This window comes from Pipistrellus kuhlii, unplaced genomic scaffold, assembly GCF_014108245.1.
Source record: "Pipistrellus kuhlii isolate mPipKuh1 unplaced genomic scaffold, mPipKuh1.p scaffold_m20_p_3, whole genome shotgun sequence".
Classification (NCBI taxonomy): domain Eukaryota; kingdom Metazoa; phylum Chordata; class Mammalia; order Chiroptera; family Vespertilionidae; genus Pipistrellus; species Pipistrellus kuhlii.
Window position 1 is genome coordinate 27,605,274 of NW_023425529.1, and position 14,507 is coordinate 27,619,780.

The 14,507-nt window shown below is 37.6% G+C and overlaps 1 protein-coding gene across 2 annotated transcripts in view; it reads right to left on the reverse strand.

Annotated features, from left to right (window-relative positions):
- SOX5 (SRY-box transcription factor 5) overlaps positions 1-14,507 on the reverse strand; it is a 941,098-nt gene that overhangs the window by 915,310 nt on the left and 11,281 nt on the right. The window lies entirely within an intron of this gene.

Below are 14,507 nucleotides of genomic sequence, written 5' to 3' on the forward strand. Positions count from 1 at the left end.
GAGTGTATTGAGGGCAGGCAGTGGTGATTTAAAACAGGGTGGAAGGTTAAAGATGGGACATGGTGGCAGACCAGCTTTGCTGGCTTCTCCCATTGGAATGACTGGGGCACAAGGAGTGGGGGGGATCTGTGATGAGGGACTGACACTTTCAACTGATTCAAAGTTTAAAACTTTCTTGACACGGTATCATGTTTGTATTTACACCTGGGGAGGTGTGCCACAGGGTTGTTAGAGCATGAAGTATGGAAATCATACAAAAATAAGCTACCTCTTGAAATCACTTCTGTTTGTCTCGTCCGAAAATTTGCCTCGCATCAAGTACAATAGAACAAAGTTCGGCTCCTGATACGACAGTTCTGTAAGGCTATTCCCCCTTTGAAAATTGTTCTCCACCACAGCTTGGCCCAAGCCACAAGATAAGCGACTGACAATTGCTTCCCTCCCTGCAGTGTTTCGCCACCCCTCCCAGATGCCACCAAAAGAATCACAGAAAATCTCTCAGCAGCACTTTGCTTCTCAGCAGGAAGCTGCACTGTTTGTGATATCCATTTTGATACCAGCCTAAATTAGGCCTCTGGAAATAGGTAATGCATAAGAAGAAGCATTTTGTGTCACCAAATTATTATTACAGGTTGCTGTTAACCCTTGGGAGATAGAGGTGAGCTCTGCAGCTCCCCACTGAGGGGACTATTTGTCACGAAATCATAGGTCCCACCTCAAAAGATGTTTCAGGAGAGGGTGTGCGATGAGGCCAGCTATAAGGTTCTGATGGCTGGTTTAAGCGGGGAAGCCAGGGGCAAGGCCAGTTAAACAAAAGGGCCAGCACAGCATGAGATGCCAGCAGTCAGCACACATTTCACAGCTGGCAGAGATGTGGGGAAACGAGAGGAATCGGGACACGTTACTATCAGACAGATTTAAGTCGCTCCTTTTCAAAAGCTTTTTGCAAAGACAGGCAGAGGGGCAAAATTCAGAGCAATACCTTTTTCTTAAAGGTCACTTGTGATGAAACTATTAATTAGGCATGTTGAAATAATAAATTAGAATATTGAGCATATTGATTTTTTTTAAGTATTTCTTCATATAGCTCAAGTGGGAAAATAAATTTTGTTTTTTTAACTTTCCTGATCAAACATTTAAACTTCTGGTCCATAATTGAGATTCTGAACTCTGTGTTATAATTATGGCACCAGTTCTTAAAAATATTTATTATTTTTTATTTTGTAAAATTTAACCTTTGTAATATTTGATTCATTCTTGTTCTTCTTCCATTATTACCACATTAAAATAAGCAGCATTCACAATGCTAATATAAACATAACTGAACTCAAGACTAAATCTAAAGCTACTTTCTATTAACATGTTAATAAAAAAACAACAACACATAGAACATATATGACATCTCATCTTTTAGCTCAACCTGGATTAGTTTTGGATTAAAAGTTGCATGAGAGTCATCATAAAATGTCTTATAATACATACATACAATAACGTCTCTTGTAATAATAGCTTGGTTTTTCCTTCTTCCTCATGCATTTTTATTCTGTAGAAAATCATCATATGCCAGACTTATCTTATTAAAATAAACAGACATGACTTGAGTTCATCTCTCTTGAGACACAGCAAACACAATGCAAAATGTATTTTCTCAAGTTGGAATAATATATGTATTGAGTAAATAACTGCATAATTAAAGCTTTTTTAAAGTGAGTATCATAGGTTTATGATGAAGAGCCACAGACTTATTCTGCAACTGGTATCATGGAGAATAAAATAGCTGATAAGAGCCACCAAAGTTTTATAAGGAGTTGAGCAGACGATGGACACCAGCCAAATTTCATAGCTACATGGAGCTTTTGGCTGAGTCTCTAAACCTGAAGGTAGAATAAATGCTCCTCTCCCTTTTCCTAGATGCAACCCATAAAATGAAAGGCTCTTTTTAACGTCTATGAATGTTGTGTAGGTCTCATTCTAGTCAGCAACAAGTTCTTCAGACTGAGAAAAAAATGCCCACTCAACCACTTTTAAGCTGCAGTATATGACATGTAAACGTGAAAAGTACTGGAATCCCACATTTCAGGGGAAGGCCGACAGAGGATCCCAATACAATCTCATTCAAGGAATTCTGACTAGCAATTGCTTGGCATCCTCGGGACATCGAGGTCACATCTGAATGCCAGCTACTGAAATTGAATCTCCTAGGTTTCCACGGTCTAAAATCCTTCCTCAATTCCAATAGTCAAATGCATCACATCTGGTTCTGGTTAAAGCACCTTGCTGTTGGCCAGGCACCTTCTGGAGCTCCTGCAGACTCTCTGCCACCCTCCAGACGCACCTGTGCTTGTCCGTTCCCTGGGAAGCTGCTTTTGCCATGGCTTCCACCTTTAAAATATCCCTATGCCCAGGCTGAGTTTGTATCTGTTCCGTGCAAATTGAGAGTCATTAGTACTTTTCCATAGTTACATGTCTTGTTCAGCGGATGTGTCCTTTTGTTTGTTTTGAAGTTTTCGACGTTAAGACAACCAGGAGCGCTACCTCCTAAAGTGACTACTGTCCTACCACCCTCCGATGGAACATTAGCGGGAACCAATATTCTCCAAAGCTATGAAGCATAGAACTGCCCTAAATTACACTGCAGTCACTGCCCTGAGCTCACACATTTTTGAATAGCAAGGCTCCCAGGGATCTCTCTGTACTGACTGCATTGACTGCTTTGAAATATTTTTAACCCAGACGCTGAAGTGCCAGCCTTGCAGTTCCTCATGCTAATCCCAGCCCGGCCCCGGTGGCTGTTCTGAAGGGAAAGCATTCAAAACATTGTAACAGTGCATCAACTTTGACCCTTTTCACTTAAACATGAGACTCTTTAAAAAAAAAAAAAAATGCCTGGATTCCAGAGGGAATCACTGAACTTTGACCTGCTTAAAATTAGTTTTGTTTTAGTGCCTTCATGGTGACTCAACAGGCCAATTTTCAAGACACTTAAGATGTTTCTGCCCCTGAAGATTCCAGTTCAAGTCCACAGCTATGTTTGCGAGTCGGATCAGAACACTTTGTCCCAGGGTTTCAAGCAACAAATTCCCAGATCTCCATCTCTTTGCCAGATGCTGGCATTAGCTGGTATTAAGCTGGATCTAACCACATAGACACGCACACGCTCACACACACAATACACACAATCAGAGGGCAGGTTCTTTCTTTTTTTCTTTTCTTTTTTTTTCACTTAAGTGTCTTTTAGGAAACAAAGTTTTCCACTCAAAATTCAGTCAGGGAGAAATGTTTATCGGGATTATATAAACATTACTTGCTAACCTAACTCCTACAAGAATAAAACTCCCAGCTTTTGGTAAATAGTACTGAAATATATTTATAATACAAGCTTTCTGAATATCTACTTTTCCTAATGGGAACAAAAATACTGCTCAGCTTTTATTTTCTAATGTATTATAGATTTTTATGATTTCCACTGAATAAGTACTTGCAAATGAACACTATCACAATACTGTACTTTGCTGCAATGGGATTTCAAATATGACATCTGCTGTCAAAAATCCATGACAGTATATAAGATTACCTGAGAACTAAAGGTGTTAAACATTTTCAGTTTCAAAACTCTTTCCCCTATTAGGAAAACAAACTTTTTGGCCAAAATGAAACAGCACCCAATTTCATTAATATTGTATAAACTAAGGTGTTTAATAGGAAGGAAGTAGCTGTTAGCCTGGATTATTCCTGCATAAAATCCATGCTTTAAAACTTTTATAATAGTCAAGGACAAAGGCATTCACAAAAAGAAAACCCAATTTAGTTCTATGAAACCAGAAAAAAAAGAATATTGACATGTAAGTTAACCAGGATAAAAGAATCAGTATGACACAAATTCGTCTATACAAATTACATACCATGTTCAACAATAAGCCTTTTTTGTCTGCAAAGAGTGAGCTGTACTGAAAAGTGGTGCAAATGTACATACCAGATCTTCCTATGCAAACACTGGTGTGCATTTCAATGTATCAATTCTCAGAGCTACCAATGACATTCTTAAAAACCTAGGCATTTGATTGCAACTGTTAATGTGTAAATCTGGAGATCAGAAACGATATGGGGACAGGGTCACAAAAACTGATCACAGCAAACTTATATTTGAATCGTTTACTCTTTCTTACTAAACAGACCTAATTCCAATTTTAATGCTCAGAAAATAAAAAAGCTACTCAACTGAGTCTCTCTGGCAATTATTTCTTGCATTTCCTTCCCATTGAAGAGAGAACACACTAGGAAAGATGTTCAAAGTGGAGGTGAGTGGCAAAGCACTCTGGATATGCATATTGCCACTTTGTTTTCATTTTATTCATAAATCATTCAACACACAAGCATTGTGTGAGTTGCACTGAATGGCCACAGATTCCTTAAATTAAGAAAAAATTTGGAATGCAACCTAATTATTTTACATTTCAAGTGCATGTAACTATCTGGGTTCTTAACCAAGGGTTAAGAAAATAAGTACTAATTGTTTAGAAAACTGGGTCAATAACTTATAGGAAGAGGTCAACTAAAATGAAAATTTCAAACGCTACCAAAGAGTGCCTTCTAATAACATGAAAATAAACATGAATTATGCAGAAGTCTAATTGAAATGCACCTACTTATAAATCAGACAGTAAGTGGCAGTATGTAAAATAAAGTGAAGTTTTAGAGACGTTCCCAGAGAAGGGCCACTATCTGGAGAATCTGCCAACACTGGATTAGCATTATGGTTGCTTAATCCTTTAATTGTTTTAATAATAAAATATGCTACTAATTGTGTAAGGTATTTTGGCCTGGCATTCCAAAAGACATTTGCATTTTTCTTTGTATACGCTGTAAAGACTAATATACAGTGTAATTAAAAAGTAATGCGACTGGTTTTTAAACAAACATACCACATCATCCAAATAGTGACCACCTTAGAACAACCGCTGGCTCTGATGATCAGCCACTCCTGCCTCTGCCTGCTTTTGAAACTGCTTTCTAAGTCTGTCACACACACACACACACACACACACACACACACACGCATGCATACTTCTAAATATCCTCAACGGTGACAAATTTCATAATTTGAAAGTCAATTTTAGCCATTTTCATCATTTCTGAGAGACATTTATAGCCAACTCTGCTGAATAGAAAAAAGGATGATGAATCTTGGTATGAAATGCGAATGGAAAGTAATGAGATGGATGTTTTTAGTCAGGCTTGCAAATGACTGAAAAGACAATTCTGAGAGGAAGTTTTCCAAAATGTTTTGAACAAGGGCATCATTGGAATCAGAGCTTCGCTTCTCTGGGTGACAATTTTGAAAAGAAACAACATTAATATGAATGCATAAATTATAGTGCGATCATTGTTTAAAAAAAAAAATCAAGCTCCGCACTTCTCACTTGTTCTCTGCCAATAGGAAATAGAGCCAATGTACATTTCATTCAGATGGTTATAGGTCTACATTCTGATGCTCCCATGGGGTGAAACTAACCACAGGTTGGTTTGCAAAATATGATAGATAACATAAACTTAACTGTTATGATCTTTCCAAAAAGCCCACTAAAATACTCGGATTTTCATAGTCAGATTCTTACATCCAGTCCCAATCTATAAGCCCCTATAAACTTTTCTCTCCTATATGCAGTAAAAACCTGACAAGAGCTCACTGTGGAATTATGCACAAAGACTGCAAATTTAAACAAGGTGTGATTGTATACTTTTTCACACGTTATTGTACCCTGCTGCACCAGAACACTAATGTATGCACAATTCCAAAATAGCTTGGGCTATTACAGCACAATCTTGAAAACTATTAAAATCACAATTAAGAGCACCTTTCGAAGGCTGTTCCTTCATTATTGCAAACCAGTAAAAGGTTGATTTCACTATTTGTATAGTACAATACAAAACTATATATAGAAAAATGTCTCTGTCATTGCCCCATCATTCTGAGGTCTTATTTTTTTTTATTAAACTCTTTGTAGTTATGAAAGTTGTTTAATCAATATGAATACGACAATAGGACTCAATACTACTAAATCGACTCAATTATGGAGCAAGTATACTTCTTTTCCTCATGCTGCCCTACTTTCCTTTAAGTTGCATTTGTATTATTGATGAAGTTGCAATAAAGCATATCTTTGTTACACATTATTTAGAAGTAGAAAATGATGTTTCATGGTTAATTTTTAGACTCATAGTAATAAAATAAACACACTTGCTGTCCTTTCAAAGAAAGTCAATAGCGTAAAAGAATGGCTTTTCCTCTTTTTTCCTATTGTCTTGGAAATGTGATGTGCTGAAATCATGAATATATTAATAAACACAAAAGTAAAAGGAGAAAATTGTAAGCAAAGTGCACTCACTATAGGAAATACTGTTCCAGGGCTTCCTAGATATGGACAAGATTTATACTTTGCTACTTTTCCTCAAGTTATAATATTTCGAGGACCATTTAGTCATGGAGCAGGACGAGACCCCCGAAAAATGGTAGAATGAATAGTTTTTGGGACAAGGGCTACGTTTCTTATTTAGACTACTCTAATCACTTCATAACTGATGCCCCGCCATCCCACTCTCCAAACACCCAGAGAGATCTGTTTAAAATGCAAATCTGAATCCTTTCATGACTTGCCATTGCCTTCATAATAAAACTTAAAGCCTTAGCATCACCCTGAAGACCCTACATAAGAGGACTCCTCCCTCCTCCCCCAGACTCATTCTTCACAACTTTTATGCTTCTTTAAAAAAAAAAAAATATATATATATATATATATATATATATAATATATATATATTTATATTAATTTCAAAGAGGAAGGGAGAAGGAGAGACAGAAACATCCAATGATAAGAATTGATTGACTGCCTCCTGCATGCCCCCTTTTGGGGATCGAGCCCACAACCCAAGCATGTGCCTTTGACTGCAATCGAACCCGGGACCCTTCAGTCTGCAGGCCAATTCTCTGTCCAAACCAGCTTCTTTTATGTGCCCCAACCACTCCCATCTCCTTTACTTCCTCACTATTTTAAGCATTAACACTTCAGAGCTTTACACGTGGAGTTCTCTACTCCATACTCACAGCACTTTCTTCACCTACTTAGCCCTTATTTTTCCTCAATCCCAGCCCAGATGTCTCTTCCTGGTAAAGCCTCCTGCGACTTCCAGAATAAGTCATTCTACCTTCTGTCTCCTTCATTCTTGTACTCTTCCTCCACAGTACATACCACTAGTACTATAGGTACAACTTTCTTAATGAACTCACTTCCACCCAGTCACCAGTGTGACTGATGTGCTGCCTCCCCTCTGCAAAACACACTATGGGCAATGGCACCCAAATGGCAAAGAGGCTGCTCTAGCCACTCTGCTTGTCTTCTTGATCCTGAGTCCATTTATGTCATTTGTTATTGTATTTGGGTAAATTAATTAAGTAGTACCTAACTAATGAAATATGAGGGCAAAGAAGAAAGCTTTTAGTGACATTAGATTGCATGCTTTAAAAATAAAGGAAAATTGTTTTGTGTTTTTTTTAAATAATAAATTGGGTATCAAACAACTTAATAAAACTGGGGGAAATTTTTTTTAAAAACCTGGATAAATTCTGCACTTAGCTTCCTTGCCCAATGCCTTTAAGCCCTCCTGACAATTTTAGTAAATAAAAGGTAAAAATAGAAGCCTATATTACTATGGGTTTAACTTCCCAAAAAAGATGGCAAAGACCATTACTAAGCAGACGCATACTTCAAAGCCCCGACTAGCCATTAAATAACTGGCTCACTGAAAAACACTGATAAACAATGAAACATTGATAAGTGTTTAAAATCCTAAAACATTCAAGATAGATATCATTTCTTTAAAATTCTATGTTTCAGCGATTAAAAAAAAAAAAAAAAAAAAACAGCCCTGCCACTATTGGAGAACAAAATATCTCTCTATTCTCTCTACTTGTTGGAACAATTAGGTAATCAATCCTATCTTTCTTATGCATTGAAAGCTCCATTTGAGCAGGGACCAAATCTATGTTGGCTTACCAGTATAACCCCATTACTCAACATTTGTCATATGTGACCAAAAACAGACTCACAATAAAAATATTTTCAATAAATGAATAATAGTTAAGATTAGTCAAACACAACATTGTTTCTGTTAAATTACTATTAAGATCAATATGGAAATAGTTACAAAAAAGATTAAGTACAAGTATGGATGGAATCACCTGAAGATGGCAAGGCACAGTTGTTTTTTTGTGAGAGACAATATATGTCTTTACTAAGTGATGATAAGATCATTTGTACATATATAAAAAGAACCTTAAGGGTTTTTTTAAATTATTTTTCAAAGCACTTTAGCATAACAAGGTTCCTACCTTTTAACTTATAAACCATATTTAAGGCTATGTGATCAAGTTTCCTTAGGAATTCAACTTTGATTACATGTCCTTACTTCTATATACTGGTTCCAAATCCAGCTAAAGTTTAATTTTATCTGTTATAAAAAGTAATAATAATGCTACCTGAAATGTATTTATCTCCTTCCTTCCAATAAATTAAAAGCAGCAAATGTATGTGAGCAGGCACTGTTAAATGAAAAAATGAGAACACAACTAAAATAATTTTTATTAGCGAAATAAAAGATATGCTAAGAAAGCTAAGCTATCTAAAGTTCAGGCACAAGATGAGTTTGGGATCATTCTTTTAAGCCAGGCTGAGTTTTTCCAGAAAAAAAAAAGTGCTTATAAACATTTAAAATCCCAAAAGGACATAAGGAATGTTCTACATTTATGCAAGGTTTTGTCTTTTTCAAGTTCTCTATTACCGAAACAACACAAATAAAGATACCTTTTAATTTTTTGCATGTAACTGATTTATAAATGTGTGAGTCAGAAAGAAAAAATAAGCAACAAGAGAACATTTAAAAGCATTCTGGAATATAAGGCAGGATATGGCTCGTAAATTAAGGCCAGATATACAGAAGGGTAATAGTGTCAGTGTGGCCCCAACCTTTTAGTTAATAATGAGGAATTGCTAAATAGGAGGAAATGTTAAGTCATTATGACCCTGGCTAGCGCACATGCACACAAAAAGACAAGCACATGCATACACAGACACACAAGCTCCCTTCAGGGTTCTAACAATATTTTAAAGCATCACAATTATAGTCTAAAATCTTATTTATTTTTCAATGCTTGGAGTGCATACTATCTCATTTACATAGTTGCATAGGTCAAATTCATAAAATTGTCAAAATTTGTCTCCAATTCACTTTCTCCCCATTTACATATAACTGAAGCTCTAGAAATATAGCTCAGAAGTCTTTAGGGTTGATAGGGGTAGGGGTGGGGGCGGGGAAGATCATCCAAAAGAACATATTATAACTTCTCTTTATGTTTCTTATTCTATTGATATGCTTTATTCTCTTTTTAAAGTTTATCTTTATTGTTGAAAGTATTACAGATGCCCCCTCTTCTTTTCCCATTGGCCCCATCTACCCTACCCCAACCCCATTTTTGGGTTTACTATTAGTAAAGTAATACTTTTTTATTGATGGTGTCTATACAGGATTAAAAAAAAAAATTAGGAAAGCACTGACTTAGATGCTTATGTGGGAACCAGAAAAACCGAGACCTACACTGTTGTCTGCATACTGGCCAAGAATTCTTCTACCATCATATGTCTACGTCCAATCAGCTGTCTTACTTCCAATTAAAATGTTCCCTTGGTTTCATTCCATTAAATTTTTTTCCCCAAAGCTGGAAGTTCAAAATGATCCGCATGGTTTTATCTTCTGACCTAACTACTACACAACTGTCACAGGACTCCTCCGATCACAACAGGAAGTTCACAGTCATGCTCTTCTCACTTCTGTTTCATTGCTTTGTCCCATGCTACAGTTTTCATATGCTTAAGGAAATGGGTTATAGATTACATTGTCTAATTTTTAGCTAAATTAACCCTCGTGGAGTTAACAAGTGGTTTAATTTTTTTCCTTGCAAACAAAACAAAAACCTAAGGCTTTTAAGGTAATATTAATAACACAAATAAAAGTGAACATGGGAAAATGGCAGAACTGAATCTCTTAGACTCACCTTTGTCAGCCATATTTCATGAAAAAAAATCTATGAAAATTCAAAAAAAAAAATAGAAAGTCTTAGGAAGGATGTGTTTAGTGGGTGCTGTGGGGTGTTACCTAGTGGCACCCATGTTTCAGTTGCCAGGAGTGTTGGCTATTGAACGCTCACATCTAAGGCCCTTTCCAAGAACTGCTCTCATCCCAAGTTCCACCCCCACCCCAGGATGGCACACATCCAACACCAACATGACCTTTCAAAGATCTGGTCCCCTGGCCTCCCTTCAGGACTCCTCTGAGGAGCCACCCAGTTCCAGAACTCCCCAAAGGCTTGCTGAAGCCTCAGCTGCATCACAGTCAGATTCTCCTTCTGCCCATCCTGCTTCTCTCGGCCCCTCACAGGTGTTGTTCCCAAGGCCAGCCCTACCTACCAAACCCACTGCATGCAAATCTACATCACAGCTGCTCTCCAGGGAACTCAGATATCACTTGTACTATCATTTGCCTGAGCCTTGCTCTAAGTCTTATTGTGCCCTGGATAGGTTCTCTGGAAACCAAGCTCTCTATAATTTCAAAAACAAATCACACCATTTCCCACCTCTTTTCCTGTTAACTCATATTGTCCTGTCCACTGGGAATACCCACCTCCTTCTCAGAGCGCCACCCTCTGCCCTATTCAGCTTAACTCAGAGCTTTACCAAGGGCAGGCTGGTGGGAGGAGTGTGTCCAAGTGAGACAATAAGAGGGTGCAATGTTGCAGAAATGTTAAGAAGCATATTATAACTCACTAAAAGTCAGTGGACTTCTTATTATCATCTGGCTCCAACAATTCTAAATTATACCAGCAATAAAATGGTCCTCCGCACCAGAGCTGACACCCCCATAGCCCACCCTGGATATACCATCCACCGACTCAGAAATTCCAGTAAACTTTGAGCATGTCGAGTAAAACCTGTAGACCACTACTATTCAGTAACACCAAATAAGTTGTATACAAAGTAAAAGTAATAAATAAATAATATTCTCAATGCTAAACAACATTAACATAGTCAAAGTAACTGTGTTTTCTGAACTGATTTAACTTTCCCCAAAAAGGGATGAAATTATATTGTGACAATAGGAAAAGGAGTGTGTGTGTGGTATTAGGAAGTAGAGGTAGAGTATGACCAGTATAACAAAGCCAAGCTGTAGAAAGTTGATTGACAGCTAAGATTTTTTTTTAAAAAATACGAAATATAAGGAGTAAATATGTTATTTAGATATACAGAGTTGAAAGGAGTAGGAATGGGGTAGGCATGATCAAAAGTAAGACAGAAGCACTATTTATTTTATAGCTTTGAGTTTTATATGTTGTACACATATGTTATTTTAATATGTATTTAATCTAATAAAATACTCAGCTCATACAATTCATTTAGAAAACCTTCCCCAAACTCACTTCTGTGATCTCAAAATACTCTACTCTATCACTATACCTATCACACTGATATATGATAATTACCAGTTTATGTTACTAGCTCCCCTACCAACAACTTGACTTTTTATATTTGTATCCCCTGGCAGAAAGGATGCTTAAATTCAAATCTGAATTCAATAAATGCTAACTGAGCTTCAAGTAGACAAAGGTGGTAATAAGATACAGGGCTCCTGATTTCAAAGAATAACATTTATAACCACATATGTCATCCCACAGTCGAGATTATTATATGCCAAGGATTGTTTTAAGTACTTTGTATTCAATCTCTCTTGAATCATCACAACTGCTTTATGAGGCACACAGGATTATCCCCATTCTGCAGATGAGGTTATGTAAATTGCCAAACTAGAAGGAGGTAAATGATGACCCCAAGTAGGAGTGTAACATTGAACTGCATACAGCAGCCACATTCCTAGGCACAAATTCACAACATCTCTCAAAAGATAAGGCATGTTCACAACATGCTTATCATATGGCACAATACAGAGTTTAAAGCTATAAAAGTGGCTATAGATGTAAATATCATAATATCAGAAGGAGAAGTCTTTGGTCTTTATATTCTGGAAGCATACTGTGGGAAAGTAAATTTTAATTTGGAAATTAAGGGATGGGGATGGCTTTAGAAATCCATATGAAGGGATGATATATAAAGGAAGACACAGAAATATGAAGGCAAATACATACATGTAGACAGGAGGCACTACATATATTGTGTCAAGTCTCTCTGCCTGAACACACAGGGGCTAAAGCAGGTGCAGACCCAGCCAGCACAGTCCCTGAGAGCTAAGCACTTGGCATCTCATTTCCGAACCTATGAACATGGAAACAAGAAACTTTTAGGAATGTCCCATTAGGTTGGGGAAGTAAGAATTTGGGGGTAGGAGTGTTGTTGCAAATCACTTGAAACTGGGTGATTTTCCCTCCATGTTTGTTTCAGAAACCCTCTTGTCTGCATCTCCAACACCACTTACAGTCCAGAGTCCAAGCCGCCATCTGCCTCTTGCCTGATCTCTGCAATAGCCTCCTTATTAGCTTACCCAAATTCATCCCTGCCTTTCTGGAATCTGGTCCACATGCTAGAGCCACAAGTTTTATTAGTTTAAAACTATTCAATGGGTTTCTTATCACACTTACTGTGAAGATTCAACTCTAACGTGGCCCATAATGCTTAATGATCTGATCCCAACCTAACTCTACCGCCTAGTCTGTATCCATTTTCCAGTCACGCTGTTCCAGCCATGCTGGCCTTCTAATTTCAAGATCACAATTCCCTTCCTCTCTCTCTTTGGAACCCTTGAACATGCTATTTCCTGTATTTCAAAAGGTTTTTCTCTTTCCTCTTTACCTCATTAACCGTCCTTCAAATGTGACCTTATCATGACAACCTCCTCGGACTGCCACCCACATATGTCATATCATTTTCCTATATGTCGTGTGTACTTCTCTAAAATATAGGTCCACAATTCTCAATCATAAATTTTTTATTAAAGTTTATCTTCCCTAATAAACTTTAAAGCTTTGTGTTCAAGGTCTGTTCCACACATCCCTCACTCTCTAGTAGTTAATATGTTATCTGACTTACGTAGGTGCTCAATAAGTATTTGTTGTTTACAAGTTTTATTCAATATTGATCATTGAATGAATGAAGAGATAAATCAAAAAAGGAGAGCCAAAATACAGAGTCAAGTAGATTGGGAACCAAAAAAGTCAATTGATGAGGAGGTTTGAAGTAGATGGAAAAGGCAAGTCTATAAGAATTCCCTGAAGCAGACAGGGTTCAGGTGTGAGCAGAGGCTTTTGTATGCAATACCCATGGCCTCTGAGAAGAGTTGATCAGATTGATTTGTTTTAGACAGTTTGGGAGCCCTCTGGGAAATTGTGTTCAGCCTGAATCCAGATCAGAATCTACTTGTTCTCAATGGGAAGGTTTCAAACATGAGCCTGAAAAGATAGAAGATTTGGAGATAGATTGGAAGGCCTTTAAAAACAGGCTTCAGACTCTCAGATCCATCCATGTATAGTACTCAGGCACTTTGAATTTTTGTGAAAATGGCTACATTATCTAAATAGCATGTCAGGAAGGAATTCTTACCATTTGCAGCAGCATGGATGGACCTGGAAAGCATTATGTTAAGTGAAATAAGCCAGGCAATGAAAGAAAAACACCACATGATCTCACTCATTTATGGAAAATAAAGAACATTATAACCTGATGAACAAAAAGATAGAGGCAGTAAAGCACCGAACAGACTGTCAAATTACAGCAGGAAGGCTAGGGAGTGTTGGGGCGGGGGGGAAAGAGATCAACAGAGATCAACCAAAGGACTTGTATGCACTTATAAGCACAACCAATAGACACAAGACATTGGGGGGGGAGGGGCTGGAGGGATGAGGGCATGTGACAGGGGGTCGGGGAGGCTGGGGGAAGGTCTATGGGGGGAGGGGGAATGAGATACATCTACTACCATATGTAATACTTTAAACAATAAAATTAAATTAAAAAATAAAATAAAAATAAATAGCATGTCAGGTCCAGCCCGTGTGCTCAGTGGTTGAGCATCAACCTATGAGGCAGGAGGTCACGATTTGATTCCTGGTCAGGGTGCATGCCCAGGTTGAGGGTTCAATCCCCAGTGTGGGATGTGCAGGAGGCAGCCAATCTATGGTTCTCTCTCATCACTGATGTTTCTCTCTCCTTCTCTCTCTCCCTTCCTCTCTGAAATCAATAAAAAATATATTTAAAAATAAATAGCATGTTAGGAAGATTGGCCTGACAGTGGTAAATAGAGCAGATTGTAAAGAGAAATCCTGGTGTGAAGAACTTCGCAATAGTTCAGAAATAAGCTGAAAATAGCCTGCTCTAGAGGGACAGAGGTGCATACATAAAGGGAAAAGACTGTGTCATTTTGAGGGCTGACTCCATAGGACTTATACTTCCTATATC